The following is a 23,060-nucleotide window of genomic DNA, read 5'->3' as shown; positions in this document are numbered from 1 at the left end:
ACTGTTGAGGGAAATCATTCCTAGATTTGGGGTGCCGTTGGGATTGTCCTCAGATAGAGGTCCACATTTTATAGCAGGAATAGTACAAGAGGTTGCTAGGATGCTAGATATATCTTGGGACCTACACACCCCTTGGCGACCTCAATCCAGTGGCCAGGTAGAGCGGATGAATCAAACAATTAAGGGACAAGTTAAGAAAATTTGTCAAGAGGCAAAAATACAATGGCCACAGGCATTGCCATTAGCATTGCTCAGAATCAGAATCAAACCCAGGGAGCGATTGGGAGTTAGCCCATATGAAATCCTATATGGGAAACCATACCATGCTAATGTGTTGAAAGGAGATTTGCATGTGCAAGGGGATCAGACAATATTTAGTTGTCATGTCATTAAACAAAACTCTTAATGCCTTAAGGGGAGCCCTGCAGTGGAATCGACCTATGCCACTAGAGAACCCGGTGCATGACATTCAACCAGGAGACCGAGTATATGTGAAGAATTGGTCCACACATCCCTTGAAGGAAACATGGGACGGGCCCCGGCAAGTGATCCTAACAACCTATACGGCAGTAAAGGTCGAAGGAATCGACTCATGGATCCATTACACTCGAGTCAAGAAAGTCCCTGCACAATGGGAAACCCAGCTGGTCTCCCCAACGCAGATGATTTTTCGCAGAAAGTAGCATTTTTGATTATATTGTTACTGGTAATAACGAAACCAATTCTTATTAATGGTTCTGTTGTAGTTGCAGCTACCGAACCAGTGGTGGATGTCATAAATGGAATAGATGTGAACCTGACCTGTTCTGTAGCGAATGACCAGAAAACTGAAGTCCAGAATATACAAGCAACCTGGAAGAAAGGTGCCAATATAGTCACGGTTTGGGATAAGGATGCACGAAGAGCAAAGGTTCAGAGAAGAAGAGTGACAAGGCAAGTAATGGAAGGGACGGGACAGCCCGAGATAGAAACGGATCTAGATAGGAAAGGTCATGAGAACCTAGTAGTAGGATTAATCAGAGATTTTGGAATGGTGCAAAACGTATCCCGAATTACAGCATGCTTGCCACTCCCAAAAGCAGCAGGAGAACCAATCCCATGGGGAATTGTTCCTGTGGGACAATTGCCGAATGCCACTGTAAATGTTACGTGGAATTGCAAAGTTGAAACCAAGGAAAAAGGGGAATGGGTAACTGTATGTGCGATCTTGGGTTCGTCTAGAGTATCCAAAGAGCAGTGTGAACAGATGCCAGGTTATTATGCATGGGATCACCCACAGATACCAAGAAGGTGTTTAGTAATACCTGAAAAGACAACGTATCCTTGCCAAGTATCTAGGGTATGGAAAAACAGATATGAGAAAGAAGAGGTATGTCAAAATGATACTAAAATAACCACCATGGAAGAATGGAAAAGTATTTGGGGACCCAGCTTGTTAGAAACATATAGTTACTTAGGAAAGGTAAACTGGTGCATAGAATGGAAGGGAAAAAGAGAACAAGACTATGGAAAGAAATCATCACAGAAAGACAAGTTTCGCCAGAGGGGGAGAGCAGTAGGGTTATGGAATTGTTCTCAAGTTCTTACTTGTGATACTAAAAATCAAATAGGGATAGAGCCAGTAAAAATTTTGTTACAATGGGGATGTGAGTGTAGGGGATATAACCATTCACTTAAAGGAAAGATTAGGGGCCGATGGGATTGTAAAACTACTACTGTAAGAAGTCCCGGGAACCTAGTCTGGGTGACAGGACATGGACATTGGACTACTCATATGCCAGTAGACGGCCCGGTAACCCAGATAACATTAGGGGTTCCCACATTATGCCCCTTTTGGAAAGAGTCAAATTTAACTTGGGAAGAAATTAGTGGAAGAATGAAACGGGAAATTGGAGATGACGTACCAATTGAAGATGAATGGCACGAGCCTGACGCTGGGGTTGCAATTGGGTGGGTTCTAGAATCACTTTTTACACCTGTAGCTGCTTTTAGGAACAGAGAAATGCTGTACAAATTGCTAGGGCAAACTGAAAGATTAGCAGCAGCCACTAAGAAAGGATTCAAAGATATAAATTCACAATTGCAAGCCACATCCCGAATGACTTTGCAGAATAGGATGGCCTTAGATATGCTATTGTTAAAAGAGCATGGTGTGTGTCAATATTTAAAAACAAAGATTGACCATTGTTGCATCCATATTCCAAACATGACTTTAGAAGTAGAAAAAGATATTTCTCAATTAGAAACAATTGAATTTAAAACAAGAGACATTGAGAAGGAGGCACAACACAATTGGATTGGAGAAATTTTTAAATCTTTAGGACTTTCAGTTTCTGGATGGGTGTCATCAGTGATACAGAATGTTCTGTTATTTGCAGTCTTACTACTAATTATTTGGTTAGTGTATAAGTGTGTTTTAGGAGTCATTGAAAGAGAAACAAGACGCACCAGAAGAGTGATGAGGGCCTTAACAAGAGATAATGAGAAGTACCCGCCTCCTCCGAAGTATGAAATTGCCGTCGGGCGAGAAAATCCAGCATTTGAAAGACCCAACGATAACTAAGAGTTGAGCATTCTTGCAGAAGACTGAAGAATGCTCAAAAGGGGGGAATTATGTTGCCATCACATTCATCTTATTCAATAAACTGTATTAAGTCAGTAGCAAATGTTAAGAATTGACAGTAGTTGACAGTAGTTGACATTAGTAGTAGTAGTCATGCTAAGGCTTGGTAGGCCGCATGTAACCTGCAGATGAACTTTATAGCAGATTTTGTAATGTAAGCAGTGTAGCTAAGGAGTGTATCCATTTATCTAGGGAATGTACCTTTGGCAGAAACCTAAATGTCAGAAAGATAATTGTACCAGGTGGTGAAGGTGAAGTAAGAATTTGTAATGATGAAGAAATCATGTAAAGAAACATATAAAAACCCTGTGATTTTTCAGTAAAGTTGGGGTCTTGTCTTTGGACACTAGTCCACAGACTCCCGGGCCCTCAATAAAGCACCGCATAAACGACTTCGGTTGTTTGTGTTTTCTTCGGATCGGGCAACATGCTCACAGTGGTGGAAGCCACCACGGGGTGGCTGGAAACCTACCCTGTGCCCCATGCTACTGCCCAGAACACCATCCTGGGCCTTGAAAAGCAAATCCTGTGGAGGCATGGTACCCCCGAGAGAATTGAGTCAGAAAACGGGACTCATTTCAAGAACAGCCTTATTAACACCTGGGCTAGGGAACATGGCATTGAATGGGTGTACCATATTCCCTACCATGCACCTGCTGCAGGCAAAGTGGAGAGGCACAATGCATTGTTAAAAACCCAGTTGAAAGCATTTGGGGGGGATCTTTCAAGAATTGGGAGCAGCATTTGGCAAAGGCCACCTGGTCGGTCAACACCCAAGGCTCCACCAACCGAGCAGGCCCCGCCCAGGCTGAGCCTCTGCGTACAATAGATGGAGATAAAGTCCCAGTGGTGCATGTCAGAGGTCTGTTAGGGAAGACAGTGTGGATCAAGTCTGCCTCAAGTACAGACAAACCCATTCGTGGGGTTGTCTTTGCTCAGGGACCAGGTTGCACATGGTGGATAATGCAGAAAGATGGAACAACACGATGTGTACCTCAGGGAGATCTGATTGTTGGGTGAGAATCATTTGTAAACATCACTGTCTGCTGAATGCTATTGCCATTGTCTGTACATTAAACCACGCAGAATGAAATAGAAGGAAATGTGTAAGTGAGAGGGTATGTGTTAAGTGTTGAAAGTATGAGCAAGTGTTGAAGGTATGAGTAAGTGAGAGAGGAATCCTGCTGCCCTGCAGCCTGGGGCCTGGATTCAGTGGCTCAGTGTAGAACGTGACAGGAGCATGATGGGTATTGCTTGTATTCTTTTTTTTTGTGGGGAGAATGGATGGAAGTTTTATGTGGAATATACATTGGTTCTGTCTGTAAGTCGACGATATGGGGATAAGGGGTGGAAGATGTCCTGGGGTGACTGTGTATCCCCAATCGTCTGTTGGGTGCAGGGGGGAGGGCAAGCGCAGTTTGTTTTTCCCCAGGAAAACTCTGCTCATCGGAGTGACCTTGAAGCGGGGGAGTTGGAACACGGCAAGATGAAAGAAGCTCTGTTGTTTTTTTTCCCCGGCAGTTAGTTAGTTTAGTGCTAGCGTAGTTAGACGCTGTAGAATAGCTGAAGCTTTTTGCTTTTTTTTTCTTTTTCTTTTTTTTTTTTCCTTTTTTTCCTTCCTTTTTTTCTTTTTTTGCCCTCTCCTCGGAACTGTTCCAACCTCTCCGGACTAAGGACCTGGGGAAGCACCGGGGGCCTCCACAGGGGACCCACCCCACCAAGACCAGCCCTGCACATCTCCTTTTCTCCCAACGTCAGCAGAGACGGAGTGGTGGAGCACAGTGACGATCTTCAAGAGGAGACTTTCTTTAAGTTTGTTATCCCTCCGTAAGCGGCACGAAGCTCTTGTCATCTGGTATTGTGCTGGGAGTGCTTTGCCTGTTTAATAAACAGGTTTTTTCCACTTCTCTCTGAGGAAGTATTTTTCCCAAACCGGTTGGGGGAGGGGAGGGGGGCCCCTTAGGAGGATTTCTCCCAAAATCTGCCTGAAACCACCACAGGGACATTCACATCTGAAGTCACAAATCTTCACAGTCAACGCTGAAAAAACTAGCTCTGTCTCAAAGGCTCTTACAGACCTAAGAGAATCAACATGCTCAAAGAACACATTGCTGTAGTGTGTTAGCAAAGGTTAGGGAAAGCTGGAAACCCTCAGGTTTTGGAAATGAATCTGTGCATGGCACAAAAGTTTCTCTCCTGAACCTGAGACAAATGCAGGTTGTTTGTCGTACTCTCAGAAAAAACTGTCATCAAAATCTCTCATTCTCATTTGAACAGGACAACAACACTCCAGAGGCACAAAGACAACTGTAAGGCAGCAGTTCTGCAGAAGGGGCATTTTACTTCTAAAACTCCACCGTGTGCCCCTTGTGATTACACACATTTCTGTCCATTCTCTACACTTGCACCCAATATTTTTCTTCAGCTGCCATGTTTAACCATAAGTGCTGTGACAATAAATTTAAAAAAAGCAAAACTTAAAATACTCCCAAACAGCACACGCAACAATATTTACAATTGCAATGATATAAAACTCACTAGACACAACTGGCACCACACAGGAGGATTTCTCTTTCCCAGTCCTAGGAAGGAGTTTAGTTGAGCAGAGCTTAATTTAACTGAGCTGTTGCCCACCCTCCTTCCTGCTACTCAGGTGCCTCTCCCCAGCTGTTCCCCAAGGAAAACATTCATTCCTCCAGAAGGAAAACACCTGTGTAGTACCAGGCACTGAGGTGAGAGGGTATTTACTATCTCTGTGGGACAATTCTAGGAATCAGCCTTCTTTTTTTAATCTCTGGATGGGTCTTTAAATCAAAGATTAAAGAAGTGAGAAAAGGTTTACAAAAACTGATAATCCCAGCCCAGACACCTTCCAATCATAAATACTTGTCATTCTTAGCATAATATGCAACCTTCAATATACTGTTGCTTCAGACACGTTCAGGTACCCTATAGAAATGACTTTATGCTGCTATTATTCCTAAAGAACTTCAGATGGGTTTGGATCCATCATTATTCATCATGTCAGCCCCTCTATGGGTAGTTACACACACTTTGTCTGCTCGGGTTTATCTAATAGCCAGCCTTGGGTTTTATTAATTTCCACTGGTTTGCAGAAACTACAGAGCTCCTACACTCTTTTATAAATTATCTCTGAACTTGTAATCATTTTCTGTGAAAACCCAGCAGTGCTTTAAAGGTACTTCAGCTCTTCCAGGGCAGCTACTTCCTTAAGAAGAGCATCCCAAATGCCTGCTGTGGTTTAGATTTCTCTGCTGTTTGTTTGCTGGGATTTAAACTTAAGGAGAAACAGTTATGGGGTGCTGCTGAAAAATGGATTCCCAAGGGTAAAAAACTGATTTGTGTGGTAGGTTTTCCTCATCTTGAGTGTTCAGCAGCCTGAGTTGAGCTCAAACCTTTTACTTGTCAATTTTGCATCTGTGGGATTATGGAGCATCCCTATGGAAGCAGAGAAAATCTGGATTTCTCCTGGCATGATTACCTTGCCCAGAGAAGCTGTGGCTGCCCCTGGATCCCTGGAAGTGACCGAGGCCAGGTTGGACAGGGCTTGGAGCAACCTGGGGTAGTGGAAGGTGTCCCTGCCCCATAGCAGGGGATGGAACAAGATGATCTTTGAGGTCCCTTTCAACCCAAACCATTCTATTATGGTTCTATGACAGGAAATAAATTCCCTTGTGTACTATTGATATATATATGAAGATATACAAAATGTCTATTTATCTATTAGTCATAAATCACATTTTTAGATACCCAGGTGTAAGCACAGGGATGTATTACATCACTACAATTTTAGTTTCTGTACTTTCAGCTGAAATACCCTCAATTCACTGCCAAAACCAACTGTTAATTTAACAGTTCTGCTGCAGAGAAAGAAAAGGAAAATGGAACAAATATTTAGTGTGTATATATATATATATATATATTCAGAATATTGTATATCTTTCCTCTAGAATGTTACTTTATTTGTTTTATATAGGATTTCTCTGCTCCTCAGTAAGTTTTTGCTCTGTAAAAGCTGTGTAAGAGGCAGGTGTAGGGCATTGCAAGGCCTGGTGCAGGGAAGGAAGGCTGCCATGGGGTCCAGAGTCCTGGCCATGGGCACAGCCACCATCCCAAGGCCACACAGGTCCTGTATGGCTTCCACAGCATCAGTCCCATGATCCAAGGCTCCAAAGAAACAGCTCCTGATCAGGATGGGGGCCCCACTGGGGTGGCCTGGGGTCTGTGGCCCCCACAAGCCTCCCCTGTCACACATCCAGCCCTTGGCCCACCTTGGGAGTTTCTGCTGGAGCTCCTCCCTGCCCTGGCAGCTCCACGAGTGTGGAGAGTCCCAGAGGTGGTTCCCATCTTCAAACACTTCCCTTTGGAGCACTCCAGCCACCTGTTCAGCACAGTGAAATATCCAACCCATTTAATGAGGCTCCTGGTAAAATCATCCCTTTGAAGTCCCTCAGATCATGACAGCAATTAACTCCAGACCCATCCTCACTTCTGTTTTTTTACCTCAGATCATTCAAGATCAACATCACCGAGGGTGCAAATTATTTCCCTGCAGAAGCAGTGAGGGATTCTCACATCCAGCAGTTCCATTCAGCTGCCAAAGTGACCTGACTGCAATCACAGCCACAACATGGGGGTCTTCCAGTGTCCCTGGGCTCATCCAGGATTTTTTAATAATGTCCCCTTTGCAGACTAAAGCCTGTAAGGAAATTCATTCTGTTTAAGACTGGCAGCATTTAGGGATGAATCTACTGCAGGTATAGAGAGGGCAGGTAAGGATGACATCACAGGACAACAAAATACACAAATGGGATTATGAACTGTAGCACCTCTTAATAGAACTGTCCCCAGGCACATCCCACTTCAGCATCATGTGTGCATATGGATATTCAAAAGCTTTTACCCAAATGTGCACAATGTGGATTATTTCCACATTGCAAATTGCTTGTAACAATGCACATTAAAAGCAAGAATGACATCAAGTGGACTATAAATAATATAATTTTGAAAAGGAAAGAGGAATGTTACCCTGGTTTTTCTGAGTTTTTTATTAGCCTTTTGATTTTCATAAATGGAGTCAGATCTTTTAGTTACTGTAGAATATTAGAGCAGTTTTTCTACCTTTCCCACAGAAGTAATATAAACAAACCCTTTGTTTTTCATTCTTTGTCCTTTGTTTGCATATTTCTAACCTGAAAACAATTGTAACTGACAATTCGTCTGGCCACTGAGGCTGAGGGGTGGAAACCCCAAAAAGCCAATCTTCTGCTAGACCCACAAATGTATAAAAGTAAAAGAATAAACAAAGGGGTCTCTTCTCTCCGCTCTTTCACCTGGGAGCTGGATCAGAGGAACCTCTGCAAAAATCTCTTGTCTGCGTGTGATTGCTTTGCGTGTCTCGGTGACATCTGGTGACCCTGAGTGTGGGTGAACAGTGTGGTGAGGTTCTTCCTTTCTCCTTTTCCCTGTTTTGTGTTTATCATGGAGGATTCTTTAGTTTTGGAACTTTGGGGAGATCTCTTGGAGCGGAAGGATGCTCAGATATCCCAGGAGGGACTACAGGATCTGTTTGCATGGGGCAGGCGGCATGGGTTCTTTCCCACGCCTGGGTCTGTGCTTAGTCGACGGTAGTGGTACCTCCTGGGGGACTGTATGTTAGACTCTCTTGATATAGAATACGATGAAGACATTGCGGAATTATTATTGCAGTTGAAATTATTTGAGAGAGCTGTATTTAGGTCGACTCCTTACAGCTCGAAGGCTGAGAGCCCCAGTCCGAAGCGGGACGGAGAGCTGGGAGGGGGCAGGGTCGTTATGTCAGACCCGGAATCTGAATTTCAGCTGCTTTGTGATGTGGATTCTTCCCCTTCCTCCCCCGTTCCTGCGCGGGGGGCTTCCCCCCCCTCCGGTTTTGGCCCTGGTCTCGGGCAGAGGGGGGGCAGAGCCCTGCCGAGCCTGGGGCCGGCCCCGCCGGTCCCGCCGAGCCCCGCGCAGCGGAGCCGCCGGAGCGGGGCGGGGCCGCCCCTTCTCCAAGCCTTTCCGGCGTTGGTGGGTGAGGGCGCCCCGGAAAAGCGGGCCCCCCTGTCCTTTGGCCGCGATTCGGTCACGGTGCATTGTCTGTTTTGTCGCACGACCGTTACGTATCCGATGGGGTCGGGCGGTGTGGAGTTTCCCGCTCTGCCGCCTGGGCCGAGCCCGGAGGCGGCTGCATTGGCCGCCTCTGCCCCCGCGCCGCCGGCAGCGCGGGGCCGGGATGCGGCCGCAGGCAGAGCCTCGGTCAGTCCCTCGGCGGGCGCCGCCTCCCTGCGTGGGCTGACAGCTTCGCCCCGCTCCGGGATGGGGGGGGGCCGCGAGCTCCCGGGCCCCCGCGGGACCCCTTCTCGGGGGGGTTCCGGATACTCCGCCTCCCGCGCCAGCCCCATGGGCTGCAGGCGATGCTGGCGGGGCGGGGAGAGGCCCTGATGCCCCTAGTTCAAATTGTTATAAATAGGCAGGAGTCGATGTTATCTCCTTTTAGTGCCTTTATTAGTGATTTCAGCAGAGGGACGGCTCGGGGTAGGGATGCCCTTGCCCACGCTGCACCAGCCGGACACCGCCGAGGAGGAGGTCACGTCGGATCTGCGCCGCTGTCGTCGCAGAGCCGGAAGCCACGCCTCACGGGAGTCCCTAGGCTCGCTGATGGCTCGAATGTCTAGGGGGGTGACTCTTAGCAGGGACTTCAGAGGTTATGGCGACTCCTCTCGGTGTTTATAGATGATACTGGCAGCTACCTTGGCTCTTTCCCCACTCAGCGCTGCATTCCGTCTCTCCGGGTCTTGATCGGGCTCGCTGTTCGGAGCGGTTCTTGGTTCTAGACTCACTTCCGGCTATACTCGATTTGCATAGAGGCGGTGACAGGCCCAGAGCGGGCGAGGAGTGGGCGAGGCCCCCAAGTTGATGGGCAGGCTGGTATGTGGGCGGTGTCTCGGAGAGCAGCGGGGCCTACAGACTAAGGTAGGGGTACAGGGAAAGTACGGGACGGGATGAATGTAACATTCGAACCACAGAATCAGGGCATTTACGATTGGGTTTTAGGGTACAACAGTACATTAAACAGATAACTTTTATAACTAACAGATAACATTGATACATAGAACAGAGGATACCCACAACTAACTACTAACTGCTAATAACTAATGGCCTGGACCCTTAGTAACTTATGAAATTAGTACGTTAAAATCTTTATCCTTCTCAATCCCCCCTCTTTTTCTTTGATCGAGTTTAACTCGCATCAATTCTTTTGAGTTCTTGGTATTGATTGTAAATTTCTTCTGCTGTACTTAGTTCCTTTATTTCTGATGTTAAACTCAACATATGTGGGAGCTTTTGTGTATTACCTTGGGATACTTGGAGACTTGCTTGCACTGCTGATGTAATAATTCGGATTAGGCAGGGTAGTAAGCATGGGATGAGTATGAGGCTTACTAATGCACTCAGAGCTATAAAACTTACTTTCTTCCACCACGCCCCCTTGGATGACCAAAATCTGTCCCACCAGTCAATGTTTAGTAATGGGGTCCACTCCTGGTTTCCCACGTAGGCGACTCTCCTGATTTCTTTCGAGATGTTTCTAATGACCTCGCTCTTATCGTCAATCTCAAGGCAGCACTCAGAGGTATTAAACTTCCCACATATGCCACCCTCATCGGCTAACAGGTAATCCACTGCTAGTCTTATCTGATATACCACTGTCCTAGTTTGGGATAACTGCTGGCTGATATGGTCTAATGCTAGGGCAGTGTTATTTGATATCACTTCTAAGACTGCCTGCAGCCTAATAATTCGGTTTAACATATAAACGGGAGTTCGATACCCCCACGACCCGTCTTGCGCCCAGGTTGCTGGTCCATATGTTTGTATAATTTTTTCAGGAGTCCAAACTTCTCCTTTCCAATCCTGGGAGCTGCCCATATTGATTACGGTTCGTTTTTGCCTCTTTAGGTTGTCATATAATGGTACTCCCAGGGTGTTTCCAGATTGGCGTGGCAACAGAAAGAAAGCTGGTTTTATAATTCCTATAGTGCAGCTCCCTGCCCAATCCCTGGGAAGATGTGTATACGCTTTGTTCCCACAAATCCAAAAGAGATGTTCGGGGGCGTTCCAGAACGTATTTTGGGTAATAAATGGAGATTCCCAGTATTTCGAGATTTCTTCAATTCCCGAAAAGGGGTTAATTCCCCGGTCCGTGCATTGGTACAAGTCATACACCTCATTATAGATACATCCCGTTTCCGTTTTTTTAGTTGCCCAGTAGGTGTACGGTTCTCTGGGAATCCACTTTTGGATGAAGTCTCTGATAATGAGGGTTCTTTTACATGCCATTCTCCCCACTGGGGTCTTGTATCGTCTGCCTGTTCTTTTAATGCATTCTTCTCCGACTACTTTAGTTTTCAAATCCCATTGTTCTATTTCTCTTTCCCCTATGTATGGTGGTTCTTGCTTCATCATTTTCCATTTTAGTATGTCTAATGGTGATAAACTGATCCCTTCCCAAGGCCATACGTCTGCTACTTGAGTGCTCCCACATATCCAGCAGTTAGTTAAGTTCAATTCGTGGCTAATCCTCTCAATTAGATCAATGAATAAATTTTTGTTGGGGAGTTCACTTAATTCATCCTCTCTGATGGTTAAGGGTTTTTCTTTCACTAGGTCTGAGGCCCCTTCCTGATTGTCTATCTTTTCTAAGCAGAACCATTCTCTCATAGGGCATTCTCTAGTCAGACGCTGCCTATAATTGGCTATATTCTTAGCAACCCAATATTTCTTACCTTCCTCTTGGCAGGAGGTAAGTTGTCCGGCCTCAAAACAAGTGGGGTTTACATTCGTATGAACCCTTATCAACTGCTGTAAATCCTCCCCATCATAGATGGGTGAATAGCACTTTGTGCAAGCAGCCCCTTCTGTATGTTTATTCATCGCTAGGACTAGTATCAGTCCTATCAGCTTCCCCAAGAGTCCAGTATGAACCATGATTGTTTTGGTCTCACCTGGGCTTGCCTCTTGGGACTTAGGGGCTCTCCGCGTTTAGTCCTTAGGGTTCTGTAGTTATCTTTCCTTCCACTCGGAGGTTAATTTGGTTATTTCGCCCTTCTAAAGATTGCTCTAGGAGAGAAATTTGAATATATGTTCTAATTTACTTATCTATTTGCTTAACTGCTTTTAACATTAACTGAACTTTATTACAACAATGTTAACGATTTTCAAACTTAATACAACAGCAAGTGATTTATAATAACTTTTCTTCACTCGAATTAATTTCTTAATCACAGTTCTTTAACAGTCTCTGGGGCTCAACTGAGTTGCTCCAGTCTTTTACTGAGTTTTTGTTTTCCTTTTAAACGTCAGTTTTAGCGGGTCCAGTTGCGGGGTTACCGTCCAATCGGAGGAGTCAGCTGGTTGGTTTAGGTCTGGGGGTTCACTTGGGGGTGACACAGGTCCTTTTACTCTAGTGATGTGGGTCCAGCCTCTTTCTTTAGTGCGTACCGCGGTATGAGTGGTTAGGAGTACCTGGAAAGGACCTTCAAATTTTGGGGTCAATGGGGTAGTGCTCCAAGATTTAATTAAAACCCAATCCCCAGGATTTATTTGATGTACGTTAGCGTCGAGAGGGGAAGTTTGAGGAATATACCCTTTTATTCTGAGGTTTTCTAGTGTTTTACCGATGGTCTGTAGATACTTTCGGGCGGCTGTATCACCTTCTATATATTCCCCGGTACTGTATGTTGTTAAAAGAAAGGGGAGCCCGAACATCATCTCATAGGGGGAAGCCCCTATATCCGATCTTGGCCTAGTTCTGATTCTCAGGAGAGCTAGGGGTAAACACTTTAGCCAATTTAACTGTGTTTCTTCGATTAATTTTGTTAATACGTTTTTAAGGGTCTGGTTCATTCTTTCCACCCTCCCTGAGCTCTGGGGGTGCCAGGGGGTGTGCAATCTCCAATTTATGCCTAATTCTTTAACAGTTTGGCGCAGAATTTTAGCAGTAAAATGAGTTCCCCTGTCCGAATCAATGTTATTTACTAACCCGTACCGAGGGATTATGTGCTCTAGGAGTATTTTTGCCACTACTTCCGCTGTTTCTTTTTTGGTCGGGAACGCCTCTATCCAATGAGTAAGGTGGTCGACCATGACCAATAGATGTTTGTACCCTTGGATTTGAGGCATCTCAGTGAAGTCAATCTGAATACTCTGGAATGGTCTCAGAGCTAGTTCTCTCCCTCCAGGTATGGCTTTCCTCGCTATCCGTTGGTTGACTTTTTGGCAGATCGTACACCCTTGCGTTATGGCTTTTGCTATGCTGTATATTCCTATGCAAAAGTTTTCTTTTAGGAAATGATCACATAATCCCTGGGTTCCCCAGTGGGTTAGTTCGTGAATTTCGGTTAAAATCCTTCTGGCTAGAGGTTTATTCAAAAACTTCCTGCCATCCGGAGTTAACCATTCCCCATGCTCTCCCTTCCTCATTCCTAGGTCCTTGATCGCTTTTAATTCTGTTCTATCGTACTTCGGTTTCTCTTCCCCTCCCTCTTCCTCTGATGTTTCGTTTAAGGCTAATATTCTAATTGATCCTTTGGGGTCTTGAGCTGCTCTTTTTGCTTCTTTGTCTGCTAGTTGGTTCCCTTTCCCTTCAAATGTGGTTTCTTTTTGATGTCCTTTTACATGTACCACAGCAATCTCAATGGGTTTTAACAAGGACGTTAAAACTGATCTTATCATTTCCTTATGCACTAGGTCTTTCCCTTTTGAATTGAGATATCCCCGTTCCTCCCAGATCTTTCCAAAGGTATGGACTATCCCAAAAGCGTACTTCGAATCGGTGTAAATAGTTCCCCGGTCTCCTCCTAATAGGTCTAATCCCCTTTTTACAGCATAAATTTCGCAGAGTTGGGCGGACCAACTCGAGGGTAACTTTCCCGTTTCTCGAACTTGAATGTCTTCTATGGTGGATCCTTCTACCACCGCATACCCTGAAACCCTTTTCCCCTCTAGAACTCGTGATGATCCATCAGTGAATAATCTTTTTCCATAAGGTAAAGGAGTACTTTCCAAATCTTCCCTTACCTTCGTCTGGAGACTCATAAGTTCCAGACAATCATGCTCTAAGTCTGGAGGTGGTTCTCCAGAGAGGAACTGTGCAGGATTCAGGTTTTTGGAAACTGTTAATCTCAAGTTCTCCGAGTTTATTAAAGTGATCTCATATTTCAGGATCCGGGAACCGGTTACCCACCCCGGGGCTTTTTGGCTCAAAACTGTTTTGATATCATGAGGTGTATGAATTTGAATTTTTCCATTTAGTGTGAGCTTTTGGGACTCCTCAACCAACACTGCGGTGGCGGCTACAGCTTGCAGACAGGCTGGCCACCCTCGGGCTACAGGATCTAATATCTTGGAAAGGAAAGCAATTGGCTTTTTGCATCCTCCCCACTCCTGAGCTAACACACCATAGGCCACTCCTCCTTCGGTGTTCACAAATAGATCGAATTCTTTCTTCAGATCGGGCAGGCTCAGGATAGGTGCAGTGGACAATTTGTTTTTTAGTTTTTCTAATTGTTTTTCATCCTCTTGCGTCCACTCTATGGGCTCTGAACTTACCAATTTATCATAAAGGAATCTCACATTTTGGGTGTACTCATCAATCCAATGTCTGCAATACCCGAAAAGGCCTAATAATTTTCTTATGTCTCTTTTGGTTTTTGGAGCGGGTATTGCTATTATTCCAGCAATCCTTTCAGGGCTTAATTTCTTGTATCCTTTGCCAATCAAATGCCCCAGATAGGTCACTTCCGGTTTCACGAATTGTAATTTCCTTTTTGATACTTTCAGCCCTTTTTCCCCCAGAAAATTCAGGAGTTTAATGCTGGTGGTTCTCACTTCAAGTTGGTTTTCTCCTGAAATCAGTAAATCATCCACATACTGGAGGATTTGCACCTGTCCTTCCGGGGTGAATTGCTCTAGCAGCCTTTCCAAAGCTTGCCCAAATAAATTTGGTGACTCAGTGAACCCTTGGGGTAGGCGTGTCCATCTTAGCTGCTGTCTCCTCTTTGTTTCAGGATGGTCCCATTCGAACGCAAACCAGTCTCTGCTCCCCTCTGCTAGTGGACATGCCCAAAATGCATCTTTCAAATCTATGGTGGTGAACCAGGCATGCTCTTGGGGAATCTGGCTCAGGAGATTGTATGGATTAGGGACTACAGGGTGTTTGGTGATAGTCCTCTTATTAATCTCCCGTAAATCCTGAACCAATCGATATTTCCCTTCCGCTTTCTTCACAGCTAAGATGGGTGTGTTATGTGGGGACATGCATGGTTCCAGGATGCCTTCTTTTAACAGTTGTTCAATAATGGGGATCAACCCTTTCTTCCCTTCCAAAGACATTGGATACTGTTTTATCCTGATGGGAGGGGTTCCTGGTTGCATTTTAACTTCTATAGGTGGTATATTCAGGAGGCCGCTCTTCCCTCCTTCTGCCCACACCTCTGGGTTTATTTCCTCTAAGTCTTCGGCGGTTAATTTCATAATTTTTACTTTCATTTGGCCGCCTTCGGGGATAACTCCTATTCCTAATAGTACTTGCAAATCGCGTCCTAATAGGTTGCTCTCTAGGTCTGGTAAATAAATAAAATCCGCTCTTATTTGTTTGGAATTCCCTTTGACCTCTATTCCTTCTATAATTGAGGCTGTGAATGGTTTCCCCTCCGCCCCTACGACCTCACATGTTCTAGTTCCGACATTAACTCCCACTGGAAGCCTCCTAATACTGGATCGGTCTGCTCCAGTATCTACTAAAAATTCGTATTCCTCGTGTTGGGGACCCACTTCAAAATTTACTATGGGCTCACCTCGGTGGTACATCGGGTCCCCTAGTGCATAGAGCCCATGACACCCCTAATCCTCGTTGTTTTCGCCCTTTAATAGCTTCTCTAAAGCATCCTGTTCTTTCGTGATGGCTTCATCAAAGGATAATTTCTGACACTCTCTTCTTATGTGTCCAACCTCCCCACAATAGAAGCATTTTCTGTCCTCTCCTGGCCTCCCAGGAGTTTTCCAAGGTGGTAAGGCCCTTCCTCCCCCTAGCTTGGTGTTTCTCCGATTGGGAGGGTTTTGATCTTGTATCGCTTCTCTTGCTACAGCCACCATTATCTTTGCTTTCGTCTTGGTTTTCTCCTCCTCCCTCCTTAGATAGACCTTTAAAGCCTCTCTTAACAACTCATTTACATCTTTTTCTTGCCAGTCTTCTATTTTTTCTAATTTCCTCCTAATATCAGGCCAGGACTTGGTGACGAACTGTGTCTTTAACAACACCTGACCCTCGGGACTATCGGGGTCTATATTTGAATAAAGTTGAAAATTCCTCTTTAACCTGTTTAACCAGGTTGCGGGAGTTTCGTCTTTCCCCTGCATATTATCAAATGCTAATCTGGTATTATTACTTCGGGGTACTGATTCCTTTATACCTTTAACTATTAGACTCCGATAGTCGTCCATACTTCTCCGGTCTTCCTCCCTGTTCGGATCCCACCTCGGATCTACGACTGGTAATTTGTAATCTCCTGGCGGACCCGTTCTGTTTTCTTTCTCCCAAATTTTCATCCCGGCGGTCCTAATCATTCTAATCTCTTCTGGGCTAAATAAAATCTTCAGAATCGAATTTATCTCTCCCCACGTGTAGGTATTAGGGCCCAGAAATTGATCAACTTGATTCGATATGCCTACAGGGTCTTCTACCAGGTTTCCCAGTTCTTTCTTGAAATTCCTCACCTCTGAAGCTGTTAGTGGGGCATTTACAAAACCGACCCCTCCTGCGACTCTACTCATCGGGACTTCCCTTAAGGGGAAAAGTTTAGTTCTGGACCGGGTGTTATAGTTATGTCCCTCTGGGACTTCAGTTGCCCCTATAAAGTTGGTACTTTGAGAGGGGTCCGTATTCGGGGTGGTAAGATCTAACTCCCAACTACGAGGTGGAACAGGAAGTCTAGATGGTGACGGAGAATGTATGGAGTTTGGAGAGACTGGCTGCGAGGCTGAAGGAGGAGTAGGAGAAGCTACAGAGTTATAAAAGGGGTTTTTACTAGAGCTATGAGATGTTACTGTTAGGGGTGTATTCCCAGAAAAATTCACAGCACCTACTAGAGGTGCATTCATAGAAAAATTAGTCCCCATCGGGGACTTATCTACCGAAAAATTAGGGGAAGGGGAATTAGGTACAGGGGAGGAAACTGGTGAGGAAGGGGTCTGAGGGCTGACTTGGGGTAGATCAGGGTAAATAGGAGGAGGGGGTAAGTGCTCAAGGGGGTCCCATACAGGACTCTCCTCTTCTTTCTTATCTTTATTCTTCCCTTCCTTTTCCTGCATCTTGCAAATTTTTACTGTCTCAGTACCTGATCTTACATGCATCCAGCAGGCAGCATACCTTAGCTGCTCTGTGTCCACTTCCTCTTGGGCTCTCAAATATTGGTTTAACTGTGAGCTCATCCAAGAGTCGGTGGTACCGTACCATGGCCATTTCCCGGGTAGATTAAGGGTTGGCCATACTTCCACGCAATAGTGAATCATTTTCACTTTGTTTAAGTTCTTAGTTTTCTCATTGTTCTCCCACTGGTCTAACATTCTCCCTAGTGGGCTATCGGAAGGGATGTTAGCTACCTTCCCTTTTCTCGCTTTCCTCTCTTTCCTGATCTTACTTCCGCACACACCCATTCTTACTTAGTCAAATGAAAATACTCTACTATGTCCTTACCCAAGAGAAATCTTACGACAGGACAACGCAAACTAGAAAAGCGACCTTTCTTGAACTAAAATTTTATAAGGTGCCCCTACTCAAACGGAAATTTTAAAGACGGGCAACTAAAATCTAAAATTTCATTCACTCTGGATAGCTTACTGGCACGCCCTTAGGTCCTGGCCACTATCCCTCTTTCACTCTCTCAGACAGCCTGTTGGCCCGCCCTCAGGGCCCAGCCACTGTCCCTCTCTTACTCACGACGCCACACTAAACTAATCCCCGCAGACGGCCGATAGACCGGGGCCCAAGGTGTCAGGCACCGCCTGCAGCCAGGATTAGCGCGTCGCGGTGCGACACTCACTCTGTCCCTAGCTTTGAACTACTCGCACCTCAGTAATTCCCTAACCACACACACCCCCACCCGGGACAGCGTCCTGTCCGCCCGCCGGTGGGCTGCCCCCGGATAGCGTAGACGCCTCCGCCCAACGGTCCCAACGTGTCCGGTAGCGTACCCTAGTGGTACCCCCGCCCAACACTCCCGTCCGGTTTGCACGTCTACCCCCGCCAGGGCAGGTCCCTTACACCCGGTAGCATAACTCCTCTTTGAGCTACCCCCGCCCAGTGTAAGGCTCGCACTCTTGGTCCCACTACACTACGCCAAATCAGCGGCGCACCCCCTCGTTGCCAGCCCGTAGGTCCGCCCTTAGGACCCCAGTCGCCGCGCTACGGGCTTCCTACCGCCCTTGCTCGCTGGGTAGCCTGCCGACCCGCCCTCAGGGCCTCAGCCACTACCCCGGGTAGCCTGTTGACCCGCCCTCAGGGCCCAGCCACTACCCTTGTGGGGGGGGATCCCTAGTGGGGCCTCCTACCAGTTACCTATCAACCTCACACGGGCCACTCACACCCTAGGTTTCCTCCGCCCGTTCGGAGGGGGGCCCACTATGCCCCTGGAGGCGCCTCACTCGCTCAGGCTCCACTCGCTTCCCCCTGTTCCCGGCCGGCCCCCTCGCGGGAGTCCCGGAACCGCGGTACTAAGGGGTCCACACTCGCTTCAGAGGTCCGAGCTGCCGGCCCCCGTCTCATTCACACCACACTCGCTCGCCTCCACTCCCGCCACCGGCTATACTTACCAGCCGGCGCTCCTCGGCGCTGTCTTCCTCGATGCTGCGTCCCTTGTTGCTGGGGTCCGATGTTCGCCAGCTGTCCCAGGAGTTCGAAGATGGGCGGCGCCTTCCCTTCTTCGTCCTCTTCTGGGCGTGGCGATCCCGGACGAGCCCCCAAAATTGTTATAAATAGGCAGGAGTCGATGTTATCTCCTTTTAGTGCCTTTATTAGTGATTTCAGCAGAGGGACGGCTCGGGGTAGGGATGCCCTTGCCCACGCTGCACCAGCCGGACACCGCCGAGGAGGAGGTCACGTCGGATCTGCGCCGCTGTCGTCGCAGAGCCGGAAGCCACGCCTCACGGGAGTCCCTAGGCTCACTGATGGCTCGAATGTCTAGGGGGGGTGACTCTTAGCAGGGACTTCAGAGGTTATGGCGACTCCTCTCGGTGTTTATAGATGATACTGGCAGCTACCTTGGCTCTTTCCCCACTCAGCGCTGCATTCCGTCTCTCCGGGTCTTGATCGGGCTCGCTGTTCGGAGCGGTTCTTGGTTCTAGACTCACTTCCGGCTATACTCGATTTGCATAGAGGCGGTGACAGGCCCAGAGCGGGCGAGGAGTGGGCGAGGCCCCCAAGTTGATGGGCAGGCTGGTATGTGGGCGGTGTCTCGGAGAGCAGCGGGGCCTACAGACTAAGGTAGGGGTACAGGGAAAGTACGGGACGGGATGAATGTAACATTCGAACCACAGAATCAGGGCATTTACGACTGGGTTTTAGGGTACAACAGTACATTAAACAGATAACTTTTATAACTAACAGATAACATTGATACATAGAACAGAGGATACCCACAACTAACTACTAACTGCTAATAACTAATGGCCTGGACCCTTAGTAACTTATGAAATTAGTACGTTAAAATCTTTATCCTTCTCATAATGATCTGCCCGCAGGGAATGACGGGGCACCCCCAGTCACGGAGGCGCGGTCGCCGCCTCCTCCTGAACGCAGCACAGGCTCCTCAGGCGCGCAGGGATGCGTGCCCACCGCGGAGCCGTCGGACCGGTCTCCAGCAGCTGGTGCGGGCTCCAGCGCCGCTGAGGATGCGGCGGGGCCAGCGCCAGTGGCTGGTCCGACCCCGCCTCCGCTTCCTGCTGATAGCGTTGCGCCGGCTGCAGGCGCCGAGGTGTTTAAGTTCAGCGCGAACGGGGACACGGCCGAAATGCGGCCGGTCTTTGACAAGGGCAGAAATTCCCGCGCTGTTGGCTCTTCATCCACAGCCTGGACGCTACCCCCTTGTCAGGTGACTGTACGCCCAAAAGACCGCGGGCGCTTTTGGGGGGAAGTGAAGGCTAAGGTTGAAGGACTAAGTGGAGATGCTGATGCTGGTGCTGAACCTGCCGTGTCTGATGTTCAGCTGGTTCCCAGTCAAGTGCCTGCCTCTGAACCTGTGGGGCCCACAGGGCAGGATAGGGCAGATGTTGCTGCTTCATCTGAGGGTCTTCAGGCCTTCCCTGTCCTTCAGGGTGCTACTCATAACACCTATCAACCCTTGGCTTGGCAGGCCTTGACAGAACTGCGTGATGCAGTCGGGAAATATGGTTTGGGCTCAGCCAAGGTGATGCAGGTTCTCCGTTCTTTTAATGCCAGTTTTTTGACGCCCTTTGACATTCGGAGCTTGGCTCGGGCCCTTTTCCCACCGGTTGAATATGACTTCTTTGAGAATAAATGGACTCAGTTGGCAATCAGAGCAGTGGAACGGAATACGACACTGGGTCCAGGAGATCCTAGGCGTATGGTTAATATTGATATGCTAATGGGAACAGGCAATTATACCAGGGCCGAAGGGCAGGCTGGTTATGAGCCCTTGGTCCAGGAGCAGTGCCAGCAGACAGGCATGGCAGCCCTGGTTCAGACCTTACAGCTGGCTACTCCACAGCAGCCCTTTGCGACTATCGTCCAGGGAGTTGATGAGCCCTTCCTGTGCTTTGCAGGGAGGTTAACTGCTGCGGTTGAGAAGCAGGTGAGTGATCCGGCAGCAAGGAAGCTCATGATTCAGTCTGTTGCTCAGAGCAACTGTAATGCTGTTTGCAAGAGGATTATTGAGGCCCTTCCCGGGGAACCATCCATGTCGGACATGGTTGGGGCCTGTGCAAAGGTATCCCCTTCCAGCCAACAGGTGGTTGCCGTGCATACAGCTGTGCAGCCAGCTGTGGCTACGATTGTCCAGCCGACGGTGGCTACGGCAGTCCAGCCGGCCGTGCCTGCGGCCGTGCAACCGGCGGTGGCTGCTGCTGTGCAGCCTGCTTGGGTTGTTCCCCAGGGGGTGCAACAGCAGCAGTGGGGTGCTCGGGCCAGGAAGAAACAGAGGAAGGCACAGAAGCCTACGGCTGTCTTGTTTTATTGTGCACGGTGTGGAAGGCCGAATCACGCTGCGAATGTGTGTAAGGCGACAGTGCATGTGAATGGTCAGCCGTTGGGCAGTTCGGGAAACGCGACGCAGAGCGCGAAGGTGAGACGCGTGCAGACACAAATGTCTCTGCCTCAGCCCCAACCAATGGAGATCTGCTCAGCAGGCTTGCAGCCAGCACCCGTGGTTCAGCAGGTGTTGATGTCTGCACAGCCGAGTCTGTCGTGATTGATTCGGACAAAATACACAAGGTTCCCCTGGATGCCTTTGGTCCCTTGGGTGATGGCATGAGTGCTTTCCTGATGGGGAGGTCCAGTGCCACCATTCAGGGCATCATAGTGCACCTGGGACTGATTGATGCAGATTTTTCAGGGCAGATTCATGCAATGGTCTCCACACCCACCCCCCCTCTGACTATCCCAAAAGGCACACGAATTGCTCAACTTGTTCCTTTTAAGTCTTCTGTTTCCAGGACCGAGGACCGGTCACGGGGAGACGGTGGCTTCGGCTCTACAGGGCCACCTCAAGTGCGCTGGACTGCTGTCCTGACCAAAGACCGTCCTGAGACGCTGTGTACCGTGTCCATGGTTGGTGCCACGCCATCGGAGATTCACCTTCGTGGCCTCCTAGATACGGGGGCTGATGTGAGCATTCTCTCCCTGGCTGCTTGGCCCCCGCAGTGGCCTTTGACCCTGGCACAGACATCGATCTCGGGCTTAGGAGGAACGAAGCAATGCTACGTGAGCCAGAATCCCGTGGCCATCACGAACCCGGAGGGACAGACCGCCATAATTTGGCCTCATGTTACTGAGATTCCTCAGAACCTCTGGGGGAGGGATGTTTTGGCCGCGTGGGGGGTGCAGCTGGGGACGGATTTTTGATTGGGGCCACTGTGATGAAGGGCACAGAGTGTCCCATGCCTCCTTTACGGTGGCTGGTGGACAGACCCATCTGGGAGAATCAGTGGCCCCTCCCTCACGACAAGCTAGTCGCCCTTCGTGAACTCGTACAGGAGCAGTTGGATCAGGGGCATTTGGAACCATCTACCAGTCCCTGGAATACTCCTGTCTTTTGTATCAAAAAGAAGTCTGGGAAATGGAGGTTGCTACAAGACCTCCGAAAGATCAATGCCGTGATGGAAGGCATGGGGACATTGCAGGCTGGTATGCCATCGCCTACCATGCTTCCTGCGGACTGGCCGGTCCTCATTGTGGATCTGAAGGATTGTTTTTTTACAATCCCTCTGCATCCCGATGACAGACCAAAATTTGCCTTCACGGTGCCAACAATAAATAATGCTGAGCCCGCACAGCGGTATCAATGGAGAGTTTTGCCTCAAGGAATGCGGAATTCCCCAATGTTATGCCAATGGTATGTAGCCCATGCCTTGTCTGGAGTTCGCAAGCGGTTTCCTGATGCTCACGTCTATCATTATATGGACGACATTTTGGTGGCTACGCCCACTCAGGAAGAGCTGCTGAGGCTACAGCCTCAGTTGTTGAATGCTCTGCATTCACATGGACTGCAGGTGGCTCCAGAAAAGGTACAACAACAACCTCCTTGGAAATATTTGGGAGTCAAAATTCTGGAACGGACAATCCGTCACCAGGAGGTGCAATTTGTGCAATCGGTGAAGACACTGAATGATGCTCAGAAGCTGGTAGGTGTTATCACTTGGTTACGTCCTTACTTGGGACTGACCACAGCACAACTGTCTCCCTTATTTGAATTGTTGAAAGGGGACACTGATTTAAAGTCACCTCGTGAATTGACCCCTGAGGCACGAAAAGTGCTGGAGGAGGTTCAGCAAGCTGTTTCGGCTTGCCAGGTGTACCGCATTGAACCTTCCATTGATGTTACTGTGTTCATCACCACTCCTGATTTACATCCTACAGGTATCATCGGCCAGTGGAATGATGATTGGACTGATCCTCTGCATGTCTTGGAATGGGTCTTCCTGCCTCATCAGCCGCATAAGACGGCGACCGCGCTGTTTGAATTGATTGCGCGCTTGATAATCAAGTGCCGGCAACGCTGTTTGCAATTGATGGGTGCAGATCCCTCAAAGATCATACTCCCGGTTCAGAGGGAGGAATTTGATTGGAGCTATGCGAACAATGTTTCGCTGCAAAGTGCTCTCG

This window comes from Hirundo rustica, chromosome W (genome assembly GCF_015227805.2).
Source record: "Hirundo rustica isolate bHirRus1 chromosome W, bHirRus1.pri.v3, whole genome shotgun sequence".
In the NCBI taxonomy this organism is placed as follows: domain Eukaryota; kingdom Metazoa; phylum Chordata; class Aves; order Passeriformes; family Hirundinidae; genus Hirundo; species Hirundo rustica.
This window is presented reverse-complemented; position numbering follows the sequence as displayed.